General features: G+C 35.7%; 1 pseudogene; it reads left to right on the top strand.

Moving 5' to 3' along the window:
* The first annotated feature begins 4133 nt into the window (after positions 1-4133).
* LOC102016292 lies at positions 4134-7185 on the top strand (annotated as a pseudogene).
* Positions 7186-12453: the final 5268 nt, after the last annotated feature.

Genomic DNA, 12453 nt, shown 5'->3' with positions numbered 1-12453 from the left:
GTTAAGTTTTACAGCCTCAGAAAAAGCAAAATGACAATTACAAAATAAATCTCTCAGAAATGGGAACTTAATAGAAATCTGTATACTTAAAAGTAAGGGAAAATATCACGAGTTTCCTCTTATAGTGTCAGGAAATTTACAAATAATACAGAAGACTGCACAATCTTTGACCTGCCTTTCCTGGAAAGACACAATCATGTCCTGTCCACTCATACAAACACACCCATGATGTTTTGACCCAGGGCTTGTTTTCTTTCAGAACTTCTAGAATCACCACGATGTCCAATTTACTTTGCTTGTAACTGTTTGGCTCCTGGCATCTAAGTAGCCTTCATTTTGGCATCTGTTGTTATATTCCTTGATGTAAGCAGTTGACTGGTCTATCACATAACTCCATAGTGCCTTCAAGTCTTATCACTATCATTTTACAATTTCATGTTTTATCTTAACTGGGTTATAAATTCTTTAATAAAATCTTAGGCATTGTTTTGATTTTCGATACCAGCAGTCAGTGATTTAAATTGTGCACGTTGTAAATCTTCAGTGAAGACATATTGTTTGAGAGAATAATTTTTAATGTCTTTATCAGTGAGTTCTTTTTTAACTTTCTATATTAACTTGAAGCAAACATATCCTATTTCTATCCTGAGACTGTCTATAAATCCCATTCATATTTAATAGTCTGATGTATATTTAATATATTGTTGGTTTTTAGAGAAAGAATCTTGTTATGTAGTTCAGGCTGGCTTTGAAATTGCTATGTAACCCAAGTTGGCCTTGAACTTGCAGCAGTCCTCCTTCTTCAGCCTCCTGAGCGATGGAATTACAGGTGTGCACCACTATGCCCAGCTGTAGTACATATTTATATGGGAAGCCATCTAAAGCTTTCCAAACCATAGACAATGGCATTTTTTATCCATACAGTTTACTGGAAATTTACTGTGTACTATTTGGGAATAACTCACATTTAGTTTACATAGTGTATTGTAAATTACACTATGTATGTTTTTAAAGCATCTTGTGAGCAGCTTGACCACAGATATCCAAGGAAGCTTGGATCCTGAAGACAGAGGCCAGGATTGCAATCATGGTTGAGCCACTAACTGGTTAAAGGACGTTGATACCACGTCTGATCGGTACCTCACGGATGTTTGTGGGATAAACAAGTAAACACATGCTCTAAGTCTGTTTCTTCATCTATTAAGGTGGTACAATTATATCTAAGAAGAATACTGTAAAAACTAGATGACATAAAGTATTAAATATAACCACCTGTAATGCAAAAGGTTTGTTTTAGGACCTACCATAAGAATTGATCTTTCTTTTAGTTTCAAGCAGATTTAGTAAATATTCTTTGCTGATTCCCAAGACATCTTTCCCTTTCTTCTTGAAATAAAATAAATCTAATTTATCTTTTATTTCTCTTTTCACTGTACCCCTTTTATTCCCTTCATGACACTTACCACATGCGTGTGCTTTTGTGTGTCAGCCACCTAACGGTTAGTGCCCTTCTCTAGCTAACAAACTGTTGAGTGCTGCTTATCTCTATGAACCATGTCTGTCTTGCACAGAACCTGCTCCTACTTCTAAGTCTTCCAAGGATTGCCACATCTGGGCTGCATAAATGAAGGCTGCAGTCCTGGGTTACTTTTGTGAGCCAATGTCAGAGCAAGAGGAAACACTTTCTGCCACCGACACCCCACCCCAGTGGTGAGATAAGGAGAATGAATTCGCCTTTCCTTTGAGGAAGTGTTTCAGAGATACTGGCAGGAACTGGTGGGAAATTTCTGAGAATTATGAGTTCCTTAGGGAGGTCTATTAATTCCTTCAGGACAAAAGGATTTCTTTCTAATTAAGGGCCTTCTAAGAAGGAGTTTTGCAATGTACAAGTGCATAAAAATATGCAGATATAAAACCACAGGAAGAATTTGACATAAATTCAGATTTCTCAGTTCCCACCTTCAGGGGGGCTAATTTGTTAGGGATCCTGCTCAGAAATTCGTGTTTAATAATCACAATTCTCCCTTCTCCCTACTAGGGAAAGCAAATGGTCCTCTGCTCCCAGTTCAAAAAGCATGGTTAGGTTACCAAGAATTCTCTTCTCTAAATTGGCCAGCACCTTCCTTGGTAGGATCTGTTCCATCTAGAAGCCATGTATAATACTAACTGGGCTGGTAGCTTTTCTGTCAGTTTCTTTGGCAATATTAATTCTAATAAAACTATAAGCAATCAACTTATTTAGCTATTTGTACCTTCAACAGTTTAAAAGATGGACTCAGGATCACCTAAAAATTGTGACCAGTTTTGGATGACACATCTCAACATGTCCAGATAAAACAGGTCAAGATGATAAAGGACTTAAAAACTTTGACATGTGGAGAACGGCTGGAAGGTGAAGACTCGGGGCCATGGAAAGGGCACTGTTTTCAGATAGCAGAACATGGTTAGCTGCACAAGCTGGGTTGGGTGAGAAATTAATACGGGTTGCTCTAGAAAATAAAAGGATTCAGACTGCATCCTTATCTATACCCTGCCACTCAGTACATCCAGCTCACTGATTTATCCCACGGACATCACGATGACATCAGTTTATAGCACAAATAAATGTAAATAATGTTCAACATGTGGTCAAACCTTTGAAGTTTGGAAAAGTACTTTTCTTTCTAGCAAATCCAAATTCTTCATATGCTCTCCTTGGTCTGTCTCCAGGTATTTGCTTACTCAGTTTCCATTCTTTAAGATGCCTTTCTCCTTTTTCTATCTGATGAACTGTTTATTTTTTAAAACTTACCAGCTTCTCTAGAAAGCTCTCCTGAACCCTTAGGTAGAATAAATTCTCTTGTTCCTGCCTGCCTTGTGAATGAGGCACTAACTCCTTTTGTTCCTGTTTTTAAAGGATGTTTATATAGTGAACAATTTAGAAGACAAATAATTGTACCCTTTTGCAGGAAATCACAGAATTGCTGTGCAGTATAAAGGATCATTAGCTATGAACAAACCCATTGCTTATGTAGGCTCCACCTGAACCCCTCTGCATCACTGTCATGGGAGTGCTGGAACAGGGGGATTTGTGCAAACATAATATTCAATAGTCCATTGCTTTTTGTGAAATTTTTTCATATTGAAGAGAATTTTTTAAAAAAGAACAATAGCAAAATGCAAACAACATAGACCAAAACAAAACAAAGCAAAAACAAGAATGATATATTGTTTCAGAACAAAATGATAGGGATTAACAGTATTGTTTATAATTTTTTTGTTTTTAGTTTTTATTCTCTTTAATGCTCTGATTAATCTTGCATGCTTACATCTGGTAATCTGACCAACTTCGATGAAGGTCCATTGTCTTTGACCCAGGAGTACTGGGTCTTTGCGATCTTCTCGTAGGGTGGGTCCTTCACAGTGCTTGATAAGTGGTTCCCCTGTGGACTGTTTCAATCATGGTATTATCTATCATCAGCACTGAAATGATCAGTATACAATGGGAGATCCTCAAAGGAAGTGACTGATTCTCATTCATAGTTGTTTTCTCAGTATCTAGCTCTGCCTAGCACATGACCAGCAGTTCATTATAGAAAAACTTCCTCTTAAAAGCAATGGTTTCACTTGCTTTTAAGAAAGTGAGAAAGGCTGAACAGGTCAGGCTATTTGTTTCAAACCTTAAAGTGACATATTTAATGAATGATTTCAGTGGTAGAAAGGCTTGATGTGCTTTTCCACATGTTTGTGTCTCCTGTAAATCAGGGAGCATCTGTAGATGAAAAATGTGTAACTAGAAGAATTTGGCTGTCATCAACTGAACTAAACACTCAATTAATTGTGTTGAATTGAATTATTATTTGCAGTTCCTCCTTCTACATGCACTAGTTGAAAGCAAACAAATCTTCAAAGAAAAGAGTAGGGGTGAAAGTGAGGGTGAAGCTATGGATTAAGAAGGAACAATTTGAGGACTCTTCACCCGTCTCCCGCACGCAGCACGCCCCCTCCCTTCTTTCCCACCTGCACCGCGCAGTCTCCGGCATCCACTCCTCCCCTCTGTTTGCCTGACCCCAGCCTGGTGAATCTGATGGTCGGGTGCGTTGCTGCTGCTGCTGCAGGGAGTTCCAAGCGCCGCACAGGTAAATGTTCTTGAAATGGTTGATGAACCAGTGGGCGAGGATAAAGCAGATTCCTGCTTTGATGAAGGTATTTCTAAAGAAATTCCTGTTACTCATCAGCTGAGGAAGGATATGAGAAAGCACATCTTGCACAGTTTGAGTCACTCAAGGTTCTTGATCAAGGATCATTTGGAAAGGTTTTTCTTGTTAGAAAGAAGACTGGCCTGACACTGGGCAATGAATGCAATGAAGGTGTTTTTAAAATGAAGGTGTTTTGTAAAAGCCTCTTTTTTTCCCCCTTTCTCCAGGCTTTTATTTTAAAGAGAATAATAAAAAAGAACAGTAGCAAAATACCAACAACATAGACAAAAACAAAACAAAACAAATACAAAAATAATACAGGGTTTCAGAACAAAATGATAGGAGTTAACAGTGGTTGTTATACTGCATATAGAAGGATAGCCGGGATAACTGTACTGTTGACACATATTGAAAAGAATAGTTAATGCCTAATTTTTTTCTTTTTGACCAATTTTGCACGGTTATATCTGGTAATCTGAACAACTAATTTGAAGACAACAATATGTAATGGAACAACCATTGGTGAATTCCTACCATCTTGTCTAGTGAAACTCTGTATCGTTTCTAAGGGGATTTTGTTTTTATTTTTTATTCTTTTTAATAGTTTGATCAATCTTGTATGCTTACATCTGATAATCTGAGCATCTTCATTGAAAGAAAAGCTTCTTTAAAAGTTCAAGACAGAATTTGGACAAAGATGGAGAGGGATATACTAGTGGAAGCAAACCATCCACTTATTGTCAAAGTGAACTATGCCTTTTGGACTGAAGGGAAGCTGTATTTAATACCGGATTTTCTCAGGGGAGGGCATGTCTTCCCAAGATTACCCAAAGAGGTGCTGTTTAGAGAAGAAGATGTGAAATTCTACCTTGCAGAACTGGCCCTTGCATTGGATCATTTGCATTGACTGGGGATATAGAGACCTGAAGCCAGAAAATATTTTGCTTGATGAAATAGGACATATCAAGCTAGCAGACTGTGGACTTTGCAAAGGGACAGTAGATCAAGAAAAAAGGCCTACTCATTCTGTGGTACAGGAGAGTGTATGGCTGCTGAAGTTGTAAATAGGAGAGGTCTTTCTCAGAGTACTGATTGGTGATCATATGGTGAACATACGTTTGAAATGCTTACTGGTACTCTGCCATTTCAAGGTAAAGACAGAAATGAGACCATGAATATGGTATTAAAAGCAAAACTTCAAATGCCTTAGTTTCTTAGTGTGGAAGCACGAAGTCTTCAAAGGATGTTAGTCAGAAGGAATCCAGCAAATAGACTGGGTTCAGAAGGTGTTGAGGAAATCAAAAGACATCCTTTTTTTTTTTTTTCTGAAAATATTGACAGGAATAAATTATAAAAAAGAGAAGTTCAGCCTCCATTCAAGCCTGCTTCTGGAAAACCAAGTGACACTTTTTGTTTTGATCCTGAGTTAACTGAAAAAAACACCTACAGATTCCCCTGGTTTGCCAGCCAGTGCAAATGCTCATCAGCTCTTCAAAGGATTCAACTTTGTTGCAACTTCTATTGCAGATGAATATAAAATCACTCCAATAACAAGTACAAATGTATTACCAACAGTTCAGGTCAATGGAAATGTGCACTGTTGGATGGTGAAGTGGGAAAGAGAACCAAACCAACGCCATGTTGTTTTCAGGCACCATTTGAGAGCTTAAATTTCGGTTTCCTTAAATTTGTTTCTTGTAAATGTTGTCGTAGTTACCTAAGCCGATACCACCCCATGCTTTGTCATAAGACAACTTGTTCCCTACATAAAATGTCAAACACCTTTGTTGCTTTGTTACAAGCTAAGCCCAAGATTTGTAGGGGTATTTCTGTAGCAGCACTAAATCATAACAGAAAAAACCTAATCATCCCCCTAGACTCGGAACTACACCCAGAACTAGAACTGTATAAATATTCTACCCTCCTGCCCTTCAGGGTCGGTGCTCAATCATGTACTGGGTGCTCACCGCTGGCTAATAAACTTGCCTGTCTCTACATCTGGCCTCTGTGGTTGACTCAAATAAGTACGCTTGCCTCAACAATGAAGTGTGGGAATTGAAAGAGGATATTGGTGTTGGTTCTTACCCTGTTTGCAAGTGATGTATCCATACATCTACCAACATGGAATTTGCAGTAAAAATCATTGACAAAAGTAAAGGAGATCCCTCAGAAGAAATTAAAAGTTTGATGCACGTTGGACAACACCTCAACATTACTGTTTTAAAAAATGTCATTGATGATGGTAGGTGTGTTTACTTTGTTATGGATTTGATGAAGGGAGGAGAGCTACTGGACCATATTCTCGAAGAAAAATGTTTCTCAGAATATGAGGCTAGTGATGTGCCATTTGTAATAACTCAAACGGTTGACCATCTGCATTGCCAAGGTGTTCTTTGTTGGGATCTTAAGCCTAGCAATATTTTATACATGGACAAATCAGCTGACACAGATTCACCTCGGATCTGTGATTTTGGGTTTGTGAAACATTTTCGAGAAGAAAATGGATTTCTCTTAATCCCAGGCTACACTGCAAACTTTGTGGCGCTTGAGGTTGTTATGCAAAAGGGGTATGATGCTGCTTGTGACGTCTGGAGTTTAGGAGTCCTTTTTCGCACGATGTGGGCTGGATACACTCCATTTGCTAATGGACCCAATGATACTCCTGAAGAGACAGTGTTGTATATATGCAATGGAAAGTTCTCTTTGAGTGCTGGAAACTGGGACAATATTTCAGCAAGGCAAAGGCTTTGCTGTCCCACATGCTCAGGTGGACCCACATTAGTGGTACTCTGCTCAGCAAGTATTAAAACACTCATGGGGAGCCCACGGAGACCAGATGCCAAATGATCAGCGGAAAAGTAATACTGCACCACATGTTGTTAAGGGACCAGTGGTTACCGCATATTCTGCCCTGATGCATAAGACTTTTCAACCAATTCTAGAGCCTGTTGCTGCTTCAAGCCTAGCTCAGAGATGGAGGATGAAAAAGTCATCAACCAGCTTGTAAGATTTACATTGTTCCACAGCTAACCTGAATGAAGAGAAAACTAAACTTGACTTTTTCTAATTTCATTTCAAAGGCATTATCTTCTGTTATACTTCTTGAATGTTTATTTAAGTCCCTCCTTTTAGGTCAAGTAAGATTAAAAATCATACACAGGTCCATAATATTCATATTATGTTGTTTTATAGTAGTGTCCAAGTGTTTAATTAAGCATATAATTGGTCTCAATAGGTCCTAACTTCTCTGCACATTAACTTCTAAAATTTCTTTCAAATAAAGTTATTTTATTAGTTTTTTTCTGTTTCATACAATGATTGGGACTTCACTAATGACAATTAAAATCCTTGTAGAAATAATGTCAAGCAGTGTCAGTATTTTTTAACATTAGATCCTGAAATACTCTTCTTTCTTTAGAAGAAAAACAAGTACTTTATTGTATAAGCTTGTTATGCATAACAAAAGGACACAATTTATTTGACTCTCTCCAGTTACTAAAATGTAGTCAGAGTATTTGATGCCAGAACAAGATACATTTGTGCTAAAATAGAAATTCCTAATATGAATGGTGTTAAAGTTTTCCCACAAGACTTAAATCACCAATAATCTGTGTAGGCAGTTCTGTGTATTAACCATAAGAGGCCACATCTAAAAAAGTTTACATAAGGCTTTTAACAGTTTACATATACAAGAATTATAGAATAAGTGAATAATTTTTTAGTCAGAGGCTTTATACTGGTCTTGTACTCTTCGTAATATGCCACAGTTAAGCCTTTGAAAACAAAATACATACTGATGGCACTTTCTGGCATTACATAAGCTGACTTTTAAGTTAGCCAACTGGATTTAATCATTGTCTACCTATTTATATATGAGCTGCACTGTTTGTTTTCCTTGACATCCATGTGCTTTGAATTACGGTGTAGCATACGGATTTACCTGGAATCCTAGGGTTATTTGGAGGAAGTTTAACATCATGCACTTGTGTGCTCACCACATAAGATACAGCATAATAGCTTACTAAACTTTAGACATTGCCATATAATTATTACACTTCAGGGAAATAAGTTAACATTTTAAATAGGAAGTAATATTAACAATCTACAATAAATATGACCACATTTAAAAATTGTATTTATAAATAATCTGGTCCAAACATCTTACTATTAAATTTATTATTCAGAACCATTGTGTAATAGGTATTATTTTCTCTGAATGGTGAAATTTTAAAGAATCATTTTGTGTTTTTGAAAAAAATGCCATGACTACTATTACTGACAGAAAGAATTCATGAATATAAATTGGAGAATACGAGTTTTGTCTAGTGAATGTAAGAGAGCTGTTCCTGGGTGCAACATTGCACTATTTGCTGTGGATTTTATTTTGCTTAGTTCATAGAGAGTGATTACTGAGTATATGATTTAGGCTAGAAGACACATATCTTTGGTATATAATAAAAGAAACTATACATATTCTCTTTATAGTGTAAGCAACCTATACCGCATGCACAAAGTTGTTTCCTCAGTGTGATATAAAAATGTATATATTCTACTTTTGAGGTAACTTTTTGAAATAATTGAAAGACATTACAAAACATCTAATGACATGTGAAAACATTGTTTAGAAATAAGCTGGTGTGATATTTTCTGGCTTTCTATTTTTCTAAGTGGCATTTTCTTTCCTCATCTTTCTTTATCACATTAACTAGCATGTAACAGTTTGTGTCCGTATATTTTCATGCCATCATTATCTTGTTTGTGTTGTTTGCCTTCTTCCTATCAGAATTGATAAATCAAATTTAAGAGTAATTTTGATATTGAACTTTGGGGGAATATACTATTTCCATGTATGGTTTTCAAGAAATAACATTAGAGGATATAAATTGGAAAATGAAATGTGATCACAGAATAACCTCCAAGTTTTCTATAATCAGTGATTTTAAAAGTAGATTACCTTAATTAATTTTAATTTAATTTGCTCAGAAGAGTCATGTTGTGTACTCCTATCATGAAATGAACACTATGAGAAGGAAGCGAGATAGCATAATTTCTCATTATCCAGTGAGCTTTGATAATGCATAAAAATCACAGGGGTGCACGCAATAGTTGTGAAGAAAATTTTCTGCTGGGAAATCCAAGCATGCTAGCCTACCAGTAGTAGTGGGGAGTACAAATTATTGTTAAGGAAAGCTTCAAAGTATACCCCAACTTTATAGAAAGAGCTCAGATAGGGATACCAAATCACTTCCTTTTTTTCTCTAGAACTCTGTAGTCAACAAATGCAGATTTAAATAGAACATTTTTGTGAGGATTTTATAAATGCTTGATCACCAAAAATACTCTTTCCATAAGACTTTAGGATGCTGTGGTTTCTCATGGATTCGTGAAGAGCTTTTTTTTTTTTTTTTTTTTTTTGTTTCCTGTTAATGGTTTTGATAGTACATACTTATACCATAGTTTTGAGTTTTTTATTGTCCTTGAAGGGAAATGATATTAAATTAATATTTCTCAAAGGAAAACACAAGATTCACTCATAGAGGCTTAATAATATATCATCCTAAAGTTCAGACAGACTATAATCTTTTTCCCTGAAGCATGTATTACTATGAGTAAACTCAGAAAAACTTTACAAGAAAATTAGAATGCAGTACTGATGACTGTGACGTTGTGCAGAAAACAATGGCTTCAGTCCTTTCGTAAAGATCAAGCCAGCCTATTTTGTTAGATGAAGGACTGCTTAAACACTGGTTTTGGTAAGTGTAGCACAACATTTTTTATAGTTCTTCTTGGTAGCTCAGAGGGATGCTGTATGTTAGGTTACCCACAAACTTCAGAACAGATGCTTGGTGTTTATAAAGTCCCTCCCACGGAAACATGTTAAAGAAGTACTGTACACAGAAACCTCTTTCTATACACTGAATAGTATCCTGACAGAAATAGGTCCTTCGTGAATGAGAGAAAAAACCCATACACCTTGGACTCTAAAGCTCACTACAGATATTCCATTTAGACAAAGCAAAGTTTGTTCTCGACACTCTGTTTTCTCTTTCTCTTTGCTTTCCAGCCCTCTCACACTGTCCTTCTGGAGCGCCTCACTGCAGTGCTCCGTGATTACTCTGTCCCCAGGATTCTCTGCTTCAGAATAATCTTGGTTCTTTTTCCTTCCCCAGAGCAGGACTTTCATTATCTTAGGACAGTTACTTTTACCTAAGGTAAAAGAAAGTTATCTCACTAGATTAATTCACATTTTATATTAGTCATTCAGAGACAATCGACATTTAATGAAGAAAATAGCCATTAAACAGATGAAATTTTGGTTGTAGGAATTTCAGGCAGCCAATCAAAATGAGAATAACTTTAAATTCAGTTATTATCAGAGAATTTATACTTTGGAAAAGAAACCTACACAGTAAGTCCCAGGGTCAGAATTTCCAGTAAAATATTACCTCTTGTATGGTTCCTTCCTTTCCATGATTCAGTCTGCATTTTCTCTTAAGGGAGGCAGGAACCGGCAGTCATTTCTCTATATGTTGTTATTAAGCTCATATTTGTCTGTCTTGCTAGTTATCACATTACGTGATTTAGATAATATAAGAAATTTTACCCCTCTGTTTAATGTATTGTCAAAGAAACAAAAATACAGAAAGTGTGAATACAAACTATCCATGGCTCCTCTGTCTAGATTGTAGGAAGTAGCGATCCTATATACCACAACGTTAGTTGGCAACAAGAATGCAAACCATGATAAATATTGACTGGCCAACTAACTAGTGAAGTTCTTTAGAACTTTGTTTTACATTTTGACGCTTTCTCAGGCATTTTTGACATGCATAACATATTACACTGATGGATATAGTGTTTCTGGTTTTAGTCTAACAATATAGTGAAGCCTATCATATGATTTGATTATAATGCTTGATCACTTAAAAATCAATTTAGTGCTCATAAATAGGGGAACTGTGCTTGAAGATATAGTAAGTCCTAATTACAGACATTAGGTTTTCTGACAGGTTATGTTAAAAAATAAAAGTATTTTTACAATTCATAAATTCAAGATTACTTGCATTATATTGGCAAATTATGCACCTTTCAATTATGGCCAACAAGAAAAATAAATAATAATAATTTATATATATATATGTGTGTGTGTGTGTGTGTGTGTGTGTGTACAACCAAGTTAGGATTTGTTCTATTTACATTTCTAAACCTTGGACAATAGTACTTTTCTGGATTACTGTTTTCCTTCACTCTATTTGTCTAGTTGTGAGAACTAATTTAACCTTCAAGAGATTTTTATTAAATATCTAATTTTATGTGGGACATTTCTAGAGAATGTATGTATTAAGTGCATCAGTTTCTTCGTAATACACGTTATGTGACCAACTGGATTTCCTCCTTTTATCTCACTGATTGACTAATATTGCTGTGGTCAGATTTTATTTCTCTTCAAATTTGTTGTGTCTGAAATTGATACAACTTACAGCAGAATTCTTAAGGGTTTTGTTTTTAAGTTGATAGAATTATTTTTAAACACAGAACATCAGTCTCATTAAAAAAAACCCAACTTTTAAAGCTATACATAGTCTTAAATAGCCAAATGCCAGAGTGTTTGGAAGTGAAAAATTATGTTGCATTAAATCCCATAGAACAAAAATGAAAAAATGTGGTTTTGCTGTGTTTGACTATAATACTGGCAGCTGTGAGTTACATAGGGTTTATGAAAAGAGGGCATAGCTTACTATAGCCACATTTTAAAAAATTGGTTTGCCAATCCTTCCCAAACACTTTTGACTTCCTGTATTTTCTAATACAGAAGCATTATATTGGCTCATATTCCATTTCATTTCTCAAGACAGAAACAGTATAAATAGAAGTTGTGTATACATTTGATTTATAGTATAATTAAAATGCAAAAGATGCAATTGAATAGAATTTTCCCCAGTTTTCAGCAAACTGTATTTTCTTTTTTTTTTTTTTTTTAATTTTTTTTTTTTTGTTTTGTTTTGTTTTTGTTTTTGTTTTTCTCCGGTACCGGGAACCGAACTCACGACCTTGCGCTTGCCAGGCAGGCGCTTTTGCCGCTGAGCTAAATCCCCAGCCCCCAAACTGTATTTTCTTAATATGAATATATTACTGGTTTTATACCATTATTTATTTTACAAATATTTTCTTTAAAGCACAGTTCCTCTTAACTTTGAAGTTTTCTTTTTTTTTTTTTTTTTGAAGTTTTCTTTTATTGTACTCCATTTTTTACCATATGAGAGCAATTGTAGCA

The sequence above is a fragment of the Chinchilla lanigera genome, unplaced genomic scaffold, assembly GCF_000276665.1.
Source record: "Chinchilla lanigera isolate Chin_1 unplaced genomic scaffold, ChiLan1.0 scaffold00024, whole genome shotgun sequence".
Lineage (NCBI taxonomy): Eukaryota > Metazoa > Chordata > Mammalia > Rodentia > Chinchillidae > Chinchilla > Chinchilla lanigera.
This window is presented reverse-complemented; position numbering and strand designations above follow the sequence as displayed.